Source organism: Dasypus novemcinctus, chromosome 1, assembly GCF_030445035.2.
Source record: "Dasypus novemcinctus isolate mDasNov1 chromosome 1, mDasNov1.1.hap2, whole genome shotgun sequence".
NCBI lineage: Eukaryota > Metazoa > Chordata > Mammalia > Cingulata > Dasypodidae > Dasypus > Dasypus novemcinctus.
In genome coordinates this window covers 118,736,782-118,749,165 of record NC_080673.1, presented here as the reverse complement: position 1 = coordinate 118,749,165, position 12,384 = coordinate 118,736,782, and the positions used below count along the sequence as shown (strand labels likewise).

Here is a 12,384-nt window from a genome sequence, read left to right as displayed (position 1 = left end):
TTGAATCTAGACAGTCTTGCTTCAGAATCATTGCTCTTTCAGCTCATGCTTCTCCAGGGTTTTCTGATTTCCACAGGTGATAGAAGTCTTAATGATTAAATTTGATAGTAAGCCCTGAGGAGAGAAGTAAGAAATCATACAAAATTATTTCACTACCTGTATTTGACATGGTTTACAGTAATTTAGTGGTAAGATTTCACATATAAACATGATTTAGAACTGGACTATAGCATGTTCATATTATAATCATTCAACCTTTTTAAAATGTTATTGATACATATTAATGAAGCATAGAGCCATTCAAAGAGTATAATCAATGTATTCAGTGTAATGTTAGTGCATTCATCACCCCAATCACTCCTAGAAGACTTTCATTCCCATAATAATAATAACCAACAAACAAACAAAACTCATCACTGTCAATCTCTCCACACCTCCTCTGGCATACATAGCTGTTATTCTTTTTCCTTCTCTCTGGTATATCTGTATATACATATATATAAATATATATTTTTAAAAGATTTATTTATTTATTTCTCCCCCCTTTCCCCCCACCCCAGTTGTCTGTTCTCTGTGTCTATTTGCTGCGTCTTCTTTGTCCTCTTCTGTTGTTGTCAGTGGCATGGGAATCTGTGTTTCTTTTTGTTGTGTCATCTTGTTGTGTCAGCTCTCCATGTGTGCGGCACCATTCCTGGGCAGGCTGAACTTTCTTTCTTGCTGGGCGGCTCTCCTTACGGGGCACACTCCTTGCGCGTGGGTCTCCCCTACGCAGGGGACACCCCTGTGTGGCAGGGCACTCCTTGCGTGCATTAGCACTGCGCATGGGCCAGCTCCACATGGGTCAAGGAGGCCCGGGGTTTGAACCATTGACTTCCCATGTGGTAGATGGATGCCCTAACCACTGGGTCAAGTCCGCTGCCTGTATTTATATTTTGTAAAAAACAGTCTTATCTATGCAATATCACCTATATTCGTGTTTTACATGAGGTTTGACTATCTTATACAGTTTCATGTTACAGTTTTTGGCTTTCCTTCTAGTAATATATATGACCTTAGACTTTCCTTTTCCAACCACTGTCCTATGCACACAATAGCTCTTCTAGTTACAAACACCATGATGTACTTTAACCATTTCTAGTCATTTCCGGAGATATACAAACAACATTTTTAACAATATGCACAGATTAACCCTCAGCTTTCCATTCTCTACCCTCCTATTTTCTGGTGACCTATATTCTAATTATTAACTCCATGACTTTACACAGTATATTTAGTTCATAATAGCACAGTCATGCAACAGTTGTCCTTTGTGTCTGGCTTGTTTCATTCAACATAATGTCCTCCAGTTTCATCCATGTTGTCTCATGCTTCATGGCTTCATTTCTTCTTACTGCTGCATAATATTCCATATTCTGTGTATATACCACAATTTGTTTATATATTCATCAGTTGGTGGACACCTGGGTTGTTTACAACTTTTGGCAATTGTGAATAATGCCACTATAAACATCAGTGTGCAGATGTCTGTCTGTTTCTCTGCTCTCAGTTCTCATTCAATGTTTTTTTTTTTTAAATTTTAGCAGCACCAATTTTATGAATGTGTTTATCCAGGTTTAATTAGAATTTTTTCCCTTTTTATTTGTCTTTTTTAAAAAAGATAAATAGATCACATAAAATGTTACATTAAATAACATAAGAGGTTTCAACGTTTCTTTAATAAAAGATTTATTTATTTATTTTCTGCCCCTCCCCCCCTTCATTGTCTGCCCTCTGTGCCCATTTGCTGTGCATTCTTCTGTGTCTGCTTGTCTTCTCTTTAGTTGGCACCTGGAACTAGTCCTGGGATATTCTGGAGAGGGAGAGAGGAGCTCAATCTCTTGCGCCACCTCAGCTACCTGGTCTGCTGCATCTCTTATTGTTTCTCCTGTGTCTCTTTTTGTTGCTTCATCTTGCTGTGTGGGCTCTCCGCTCGGGCCAGCACCCTTGAGCAGGCCAGAACTCCTGCGTGGGCCAACATTCTGTGTGGGCCAGCTCTCTGCTTAGGCCAGTTCACTGTGGGCCAGCTTGCCTTCACGAGGAGGCCCTGGAAATCGAACCCTGGACCTCCCAAATGGTAGATGGGAGCCCAATCACTTGAGCCACATCTGATTCCCTCATTCAACATTTTTGAGTGCCCAGTATGTGGCAAGCGTTTTGCTATATACTGAGATTAAAAATATGAAAAAGATATGCAGCCTTCCTTCCCACCCCCAATCCTCAAACAATTTAAAATGTAGCAGAGTGAAGTGGATTTGGCTCAACTGATAGAGTGTTCATCTACCATATGGGAGGTCCAGGGTCCAAACCCAGGGCCTCCTGACCCAGTGGTGAGCTGGTCCACGTGCAGTGCTGATGCGCGCAAGGAATGCTGTGCCATACAGGGGTGTCCCCTGCTTAGGGGATCCCCATGTGCAAGGAGTGCACCCTGCAAGAAGAGCCACCCTATGTGAAAAAATTGCAGCCTGCCCAGGAGTGGCACTGCATACAGAGAGAGCTGATGCAGCAAGATGATCCAACAAAATGAGACACAGATTCCTGGTGACACTGACAAGAATGCAATTGGACACAGAAGAACACACAGTGAGTGGACGCAGAGAGCAGACAATGGGGCAGAGGGGGAACGGATGGGTAAAGGGAGAGATAAATAAAAAATAAATCTTAAAAAAAAGAATGTCACAGAAAGTTCATCAAAATGGCAGAAGTGGTTTCCATTAAATCGTTAAAAAGAGGCGTATCTCAGTAGGAATATCTTTTGATAAGTCTTGTGGGGGATGGGAGGTGTAAGAGGAAAAAGCAAATATAAGGAAAGAAAGCATGGAGATGGGTTACTTGTTTTGACCCTTAGTTGTTTCTCTTTTACCTATGCTGGTATCATACTTATGTGTTTCTTGGACAGTGCCCAGGGATTAATTTTTCCTCTGCTTTGATACTGCAGGTAAAATGTGGGTGTGATAGATTATATTAGTTTTAGGGAAATTGGTGAGGAGGAAAAAGAAGATGGCACACCTCCAAGTTCACTAATTGTCATATTTCCTGGCAGGTGAACCAGGGAGAGGAAAATTGGCGGAGTGTTCTCATGTGACAGGGCAAAGGACCGTTTGCTCCGTGTGTGGCATGGCTGCTCTGACTGCCCATTCCAATTGTGTAACCAACTTGCTGGGGCATTTGAATGATTTATGTTGGGACATTTTTCACTATCTCATTCTCAGAATTTTAATATAAAATCAAAACCAAAACAAAGCCAACCAAAGTATCAAAATCCAGAGCTGATAAAATTACTATCACTAATAAGAAAAAGATTCTCTGAGTTTTTAGCTAATTGCTTAGCTGCAAATTTTGTATTTTTGCACATTTTGTGAACACTTTCAAATCACATAAATACTGCCTAAGGAATCCATAAATATGCTTGTGACGTAGAGCTGACTCTACTTTTCCATAATCAGTTATATAATTTCATGGATTTCTCCTCTATTAACAGGGATAGTTCTATACCACATTTTTCATTCATTCCCTTTCACCTGTTTCCCTTTGTGACCAATACCATGTGGAGAACCATTAATTAAGTAATATTCTGGCAAGATGAAATGTTAGTGAAAATGGGAGAGCAGCATCTTTTGGGGGTTATAATTATTGCATTGATTTTTGTACTAAAGAAAGTATGTTTGTCTTTGCATTTGTTATAAGAAGTATATGGACCCATATAGAAAAAAAAAAACCTAGGAAACGGAGAAGAGAATTAGGTCAAAGCTTGGAAAGAAATATGTGTGAAAATAACAGTTCTTAAGGAGATATTAGCAACAAGATTTACAGGAGAGATAAAATGGAAAGAGAGCTGTAACATCTTAATAATCAGGAAAGCTAACAAAACTCTGGTATGCATCATTATAAAAGCATTTTAAAGGCCTGGGGAAGTCATTCCATTTGAGGCTTTGTGCATAATTCTCAACCTTATATGACAGGAATGGTAAAGACCCATCAATAAAACAATCATGGTGATAAAAGATCTTTAGGTCAGAGCGGTGGAGAAGAAAAAAAATGAGGTCAGTGCTCATTCTTGAGGAGGAAATGAAAGGTGAACATGACTAATGCAAATGAAATTTGGAATATAGAGAAGGTATATGAAAGAAAACTCTTCAAGGATATAATAGTTCAAAGCAAGAGGGCATGAAATAGGACAAAGAAGGGGCTGACATTTAAAAGAATGTTATTAAAAGAGTGCAATTCAAGTGTGGAAATAATGGCCAAAGGTGGCCATGGAATTTTCTTACTTAGAAAGAAGGAATTTATTAGATACTTAGATATTTAGGTAAAATCACGGGAAAATTGGTGGGTGTTTTAAGTATGACCTGGGTGTTCTTTTAGGAAGGACTTCTAGTTTATATTTTGGAGGATATCTTACAGTTAGTTTGTTCAGAGATAAAAAATTCCATCTATTGGGCAGTTGATAGCATGTTATATACTGCGTGTAATTCATTGCAGAGAGATGGTAAATCAGTTGTCGTATACGTGAAATTATATTTTGAAGTTTTTACTTATAAGGACATTTATAAGCTAGCAAAAAACCTGTCAATGGAGAAACTTACCTTTTACTAATTATATAATAAATAAAAAGATATACATAATAATAAGGGCCATTCAGGTAGATCTGAGAAGAGACCACATGTCAATTTATTCCAAATCAGTATTTTCTTAATAAATAGAAGAAATCACCTATACATGAAACTTGTATTTCTCTGAGCTACACTAGCTCAAGTTTAAAAATGTGCGTACATTAATTCCATTAAATTTTGTACTTTTTTCCTGGATTTTTTACCACCTGCTATTTCAGAATGTCCATTCTCTCTCATATTACTTCTATACATTTCTGGGAACATCCCCAGGGGTATCTCCTATAATCTTACAAACATATCCTTTTAAATTATTGCACAAAATGTAAAGATACTTCAGTGACTGCTTCTGGTGTCCACAGCCCCCTCGCAGGCACAGCCGTTGGACACCACCAAGTGCCAGCACTGCTGCTGGGTGACCTAAAGCAGTGCAGTGCTGTGGGGCTCCCTCAGCAACATTCACCTTTCCCCCACAGAGGTAAGGAGTGTGTGTGTGTGTGTGTGTGTGTTTTAAAAATAAACGAAGACTGAAAAATGGGTCAGAGGGTCAGGGCAGATGACCTATGAGAAACACCATCCTCTCTCCTTGCCACTTACTAAGGTTTTGCTGTTGGGGCAAATGAGCTAATTCTCTGGCTGTATTACTTCCAAAAGGCTTCTCGGTCCTGAATGCAAATGGATTTCTGTTATTTCCCTTCTCCACTTCCTTAAAGTCTGCCAGAAAAATCTGTATATGTCTGAAGTACAGAAACGAGACACTCGTTTATAAATGGGACCTCCTTCTGTGTAAGGAAACTTAAAAAAATAATAAGGAAAGGGAGAAGATGGAGAAGGGAAAGAAGTAGATGGAGAAAAGAAAACAAAAAACAACCAAATATTAAAAGCAAACATCAGGGAAGAGGTTGCAGCTAACCTGATAGAACGTCTGCCTCCCATATGGAGGGTCTAGGGGTTCGATCCCCAGGGCCTCCTGACCTGTGTGATGAGCTGGCCCCACATGCAGTGCTGCCGTGCGCAAGAAGTGCCGTGCCATGCAGGGGCGCTTCTGCTTAGGGGTGCCCCATGAGCAAGGAGTGTGCCCTGCAAGGAAAGCCGCCCCATGTGAAAAAAATGCAGCCTGCCCAGGAGTGGCACCACACACATGGAGAGCTGACACAGCAAGATGATGCAACAACAACAAAAGTGACTGTTTCCCAGTGCTGCGTGACAAGAATGCAAGCAGATGAAGAACACACAGTGAATGGACACAGAGAGCAGACAATGGGGGGAAGGGGAGAGAAATAAAGTAAATCTTTAAAATAAATAAGTAAATAAAAGCAAACAGCAAACTAGCCTCCCATTTTATTTATCCCTTGCTCCGTACCTGGCCTTTCATTAATGTCCTGACTTTTTGTTATTTTTCAGTTTAATAATCAACATTTCTATCAATATCAAAGTCTGATATTTCACATCAGGTGAAATCAATTAGATCATACTAAAATCTTTATATTCTACACTTTAGCTGGTAGATGCACTATCATGGTTCAAATGAAATTCAACTTTAAGCAGTGACTATCTTTCTTTTGTGAGAGTGCCAAAAGTATAAGAGCTTGGTTGTTGAGATTCTTTTTATTGCTCTGTCCAATTCTCTTTATAGTTTGCCTTATCCATATTTCCTTTGCCTGAAATTCTACTGAAGACGTATCATTCCCAAAGGAGTTTGGTTATATCATTATCATATAATTTTCCTTGGCATAAACTTTTTTTTTCTTTCCTGGAGTGTAAGTTGCTCTTTCAACCAAGTTCAACAGCTCATTTTGTGGTGTCTGGATGTTTCAGTAACATCCATAATGCTTGCTTCCACTAACGCTTGAAGAGCCTGACTGTGTGGACTTTGGTTCCTTAGATTCTGGAGGAAAGGGCTGCACGACCTCACAGGGCAAGGAGAGGCAATCTGTATGTGACAGGACACCAGGCAATTTCCATGGCTAGAACTGCTCTCAGTTCTTGATGAGTAGAAGCATATCATTTTGGGATGCTGATGACCTTAGCTTCAGGGCCAGCAATAGCTATAAATTGCAAAATTAAGAGGGCTGTTGTAAATTTTTCTCATGATCACTAAAGCCTGTGGGAAATTTTAAGGTAGTTCATTTTAAAAAATTGAGATAATTGTAGATTCACATGCAGTTGTAAGCAACCATACATAGAGGTCTCTTTGCTCTGTTTTCCCACATGATAGTATAATATCACAACCAGGATAATAATATTGGTACAATCCACTGATCTTATTCAGATTTTGCCTGTTTTACTTGTACTCCTGTGCCTGTGTATTAACTTCTATACAGTTTTTCCCCCCTAGAAATGATATTTGGTTATTTTTTCAAATAAATGAAATATAAATGTACCTGATCAGTTTTTTTAAAATTTTTAAACTTTTTATTTTAGTAACATGTACACATCTCAAAACTTCCCATTTTAAACACTTTCAAATGTTCAATTCAGTAGTATTAATTATATTCACAATGTTGTGCTGCCATCACCAGCATCCATTACACCAAATTTTCATCCCTTCAAATAGAAACTATACTGTACTGATTAAGCAACGACTCACCCTTTCCTTACCTCCTGCCCCGTGGTAACCTGTAACCTACTATCTGACTCCATGAATTTGCTTATTCTAAAAGTTTATACAGTTTTATCATCTGCGTTGGGTCATGTATCCACCACCACATCAGAATACTAAACAGTTCTTACTACACTAGAATCCCTCCTGTTGCCCTTTTACAATCACATTCACCTTGCCTTCTCCTCAAGCCCTTCTTAAAAAACCAGTAATTTGTTCCCTATTTTTATAATTTTGTCATTTCAAGAATGTTACACAAATGGAATCATATAGTATGTAACCTTTTGGGACTGGCTTTTTTTTCACATAGCATAATCCTCTGGACATTCATCCAGGTTGTTTGTGTATCAGTAGTTTCTTCTTTCTTTCTTTTTTAAAGGAGCATAACCCTTCTTATTAATATTTTCTGTTTACAATTAAACAGAAAGCAAACACCAATTTTGTTATGTGCTAACATTTTCAAAGTACATCAGTTTTACAGGAGAAGGACCAGGAACAAATATGTGTAAACAAAGACTCAAACCTAAGTGAGGGCCAGCAATCTCACAGGTTTCCCATCGTTCTCAGGGGGAACCACTTCATAATCCATGGCACTAAACAAAGTCACAGAATTCTTTGTCAGATATGCTAGGAAGTCATGAAGATAGTTTAGTCATAAGGCAAGGCGCTTCTCATCCAGAAGCATGTAGGCCAACATCGCTCCAATCCACACAAATCATTTCCGTAGTTGTGGCACTCCATGTACCTGGGACATGGGTGCATCAGGGCAATCTGCAAGGATTTCATCCTACTGTGGTCTCTCAAATTTGTACACTAGCTGAGCACCCAACATTATATTGAAATATTCTTTTATCCCTAACACAACTTCATTAACATCACATTCCTTATTATCTGGGTTCCCTTGAGATTTCTTATAATTTGCATAATCCTCTAGAATGGAATCTACATTCTTCTTGGAAGGAAAAGAAAATAGGTGTTTTTGCTTGGTTAAGAAGCCCTAGTTGGGAAGCAGACTTGGCCCAGTGGTTAGGGCGTCCGTCTACCACATGGGAGGTCCGCGGTTCAAACCCCAGGCCTCCTTGACCCGTGTGCAGCTGGCCCACGCGCAGTGCTGATGCGCACAAGGGTGCCTTGCCATACAGGGGTGTCCCCCACCTTGGGGAGCCCCACATGCAAGGAGTGCGCCCCGTAAGGAGAACCGCCCAGCACAAAAGAAAGTGCAGCCTGCCCAGGAATGGTGCTGCACACACAGAGGGCTGACACAACAAGATGATGCAACAAAAAGAGACACAGATTCCCATGCCGCTGGCAACAACAGAAGCAGACAAAAAAGAAGATGCAGCAAATAGACACAGAGAACAGACAACTAGGGGGGGGGGGAAGGGGAGAGAAATAAATAAATAAAATCTTAAAAAAAAAAAAAAGTCCTAGTCATCAACAAGCTGTGGTTTTAGTTCTTTTAGTTTACCTGAAGAACTTTTACTTGTTTGTCCTTTACACACTTTGCTTCATAGAGCAGAGACCCAGGAAAACACAGCACCCCTACCCTTCTGGAGTTTAGGCTTCGGGTCCTGCTTCTGTGCCATTTATAAATGATTTGCTGCCTCTTCCATTTCCCCATCCCTGACTGCTTGTCCCCTGCTCTCTCAATAGTTTCTTTCTTTTTGTTGCTGAGTAGTATTCCATGGTACATATATATGTACCAGAATTTGTTTAACCTTTAACCTATTTAAGGACATCGGGGGTGGTTTCATTTTTTGGCTATTACAAATAAAGCTGCTCTGAACGTTCATGTACAAATTTTTGTGTGAACACAAGTTTTAATTTCTCTGAGATAAATGTCCAGGAGTGCAATTGCTGGGTTATATGGTATATGCTTGTTTAATTTTATAAGAAATTGACAAAATGTTTTGCAAAGTGGCTGTACCTTTTTACATTCCTACTAGCAAATATATGAATGACCCAGTTTCTCCACATTCTTGCCTGGGTTTGGTGTTGTCATTTTGATTAGTTTGGCCGTTCTGTTAGGTGTGTAGTGAAATCACATTGTGGTTTTAGTTTACATTCCCTTAATAGATAATTTTGTTGTGCTTATTTGCCATCTGTAAATCCCCTTTGGTGAAATGTCCATTTATATCTTCTGCCCGATTTCTAATTGGATTTTTTAAAATGTTGTGTTTGATAAACTCCTTATTTATTCTAGGTACAAGTCCTTTGCTGAATATGTGGTTTGCAAATATTTTCTCCAGACTGTAGCTTGTCTTCCATCCTTTTCACAAGGGCTTTCACTGAGTGAAGTTTTAAAATTCATTATTTCTTTTCAATTTTTCTTTTTATGAATCATGGTTTGCTGTCAAGCCTTACACTTCTGATTAGCTTTAGATCCCAAAGATTTTCTATTTTTTTCTAAATGTTTTATAGTTTTAGGTTTTACATTTAAATCTATATCCATTTTGAGCTAATTTTTAATATGGTGTGGAATTTAGGTTGAGGTTTCATTTTTTCCCTATTTTTTCTTTTGCCTGTGGTTATGCAATGGCTGCAGTACTATTTGTTAAGAAGACTGCATTTCCTCCATTGAATTGCTATTGCACTTTGTCACAAATCAATTGAGCATATTTCTTTTGGTCTATTTTTGGGTCTCTTATTCATTGATCTATGTTTCTATCAGTAATCTAGTCCATTTTTATAATCTAATTTGATGAGTGCATGTCCTTTAAATGAATTTATGATTGGGAAATGAATTTGGCTCAAATGATAAGAGAGTCCACCTAGTACATGGGAGGTCCAGGGTTCAAACCTATGGCTTCCGGACCCATGTGGTGAGCTGACCCACGTGTAGTGCTGATGTGCGCAGAGTGCTGTGCCATGCAGGGATGTCCCCCATGTAGGGGAGCCCCACGCTCAAGGAGTGCACTCTGTAAGGAGAGCTGCCCAGTGCAAAAAATGTGCAGCCTGCCCAGGAATGGCACCACACATATGGAGAGCTGACACAGCAAGATGATGCAACAAAAAGAGACATGGATTCTGGGTGCTGCTGACAAGAATACAAGCAGACACAGAAGAACACACAGCAAGTGGACACAGAGAGCAAACAACTGGGGGTGGGGTAGGGGGGGCAAGAAGGGGAGAGAAATAAAAAATAAATCTTAAAAAAAAAATAAATCTGTGATAACTTATCACTAAGTTTAACACTTTATGGTCACTCTGGAGTTTTCTTGTTTTTTTTTTTTTAACTAAACAGGTGAATCCAAAAGCTGATATGATGAAAATAGTTAACATTTATTGAAAGCATATTATGTACAGGGCACTTTTCAAATATTTTCTTTTGTCCTATTTAGTTTGGACAACAATGCTAAGAGGTGGTAACTATTAAAATCCATATTTTACAGATGAAAAGACTGATACACAGAGGGGTCAAATAGCTTCCCCAGGGTTATACAGCTCCTAAGTGAGGATTTACACTATGACTCTAGAGACTGGACTATTAATCACAATGCTAGACAAGAGCTCACAGAAGAGTACATGTTTATATTGGTAGACACAATTTTTGGAGCCATGTAATATTGCTCATGAAATATGTTTTAATTCCACAAAGTTTGCTATTACATTTTGCTGACAAGCTGACCCATTATAAGTATAAAGTTGTAATTTAACGATGAAAAGTGGCTTCTTAAAAGTGCACAGTTTTCTGGAAGACATCTTTGAATGACATTAAAGAACTTTCTTTAGTTTCCCTTGCTACTTAATGGCCTTTACTTTGATATTATGTACCTATTTTGTATTAATTATAGTGAAAAGCATAAAAGGAAAAGCTTATTATCTTTTGGACCCTAGATAGTATATATTTACCTACTGTTATTTCATCATGGTTTTATTTAAATTATACCTTGTATAACATATAAGTTGTTGCATTAGTTCTTCTTTATTTTATTTTATTTATTTCTCTCTCTCCCTTTCCCCCCCAGTTGTCTGCTCTCCGTGTCCATTTGCTGCGTGTTCTTTTTGTCTGCTTCTGTTGTTTTCAGTGGCATGGGAATCTGTGGTTTTTTTTTGTTGTTGTTGCGTCATCTTGCTGCATCAGCTCTCCGTGTGTATGGTGCCATTCCTTGGCAGGCTGCACTTTCTTTCATGCTGGGCAGCTCTCCTTATGGGGTACACTCCTTGTGCATGGGGCTCCCCTACACAGGGACACCCCTGCATGGCACAGCACTCCTTATGCGCATCAGCACTGCGCGTGAGCCAGCTCCACATGGGTCAAGGAGGCCCGGGGTTTGAACCGCAGACCTCCCATGTGGTAGACGGATGCCCTATCCACTGGGCCATATCCGCTTCTGCATTAGTTCTTCTTCAAGTTAGTTTGACATTTTTTTTTTTAAGTCAAAAGAATATTAATTTTTCCATGAACCACTTCCAATTTGGAATTTTTGACATGGTTAATGAAATGTTTATGAAGTGCTTTAAATGTGTTCAATGTGAAGCCCTTGTTGAGATGATAAAATTACTGAGTTTTCCACCTTTCAAGTATTGTAAATAATGCTGCTATGAATGTCGTTATACAAGTAGCTGTTTGAACCCTTGTTTTCAATGCTTTAGGATATTTACCTAGAAGTGGAATTGTCAGGTCTTATGATAACTCTATGTTTAAATTTCTGAGGAGCCATCAAACTGTTTTCCATGGTAGCTGTACCAATTTACAATCCTAGGAACAATGTATGAGGTTTCCTAAAATCTACATCCTAGCCAATACTTGTTATTTTCCACTTTTTATTATAGTCATCCTAGTGGGTATGAAGTGGTACTTGATTGTGGTTTTGATTTACTTTCCATTAATGACTAATAACATAGAGCACATTTTCATGTGCTTATTGGTTATTTGTTTATCTTTGGAGAAATGTCTATACAAGTTATTTGCCCATATTTTAATTGGGTTGTCTTTTAGTTGTGGAGTTATGGGAGTCTTTATATATTTTGGATATTAAGCCCTTCTCAGGTATATGATTCCTACATAATTTTCCTGTTCTCCAGAGGTGGACTTTGCCCAGTGGTTAGGGCGTCCATCTACCACTTGGGAGGTCTGTGGTTCAAACCCCGGGCCTCCTTGACCCGTGTGGAGCTGGCCCATGCACAGTGCTG

General features: G+C 39.0%; 1 pseudogene; it reads right to left on the bottom strand.

The window, feature by feature from the left end:
• Positions 1-7,771: 7,771 nt before the first annotated feature.
• LOC101427393 (mortality factor 4-like protein 1 pseudogene) lies at positions 7,772-11,927 on the bottom strand (annotated as a pseudogene).
• Positions 11,928-12,384: the final 457 nt, after the last annotated feature.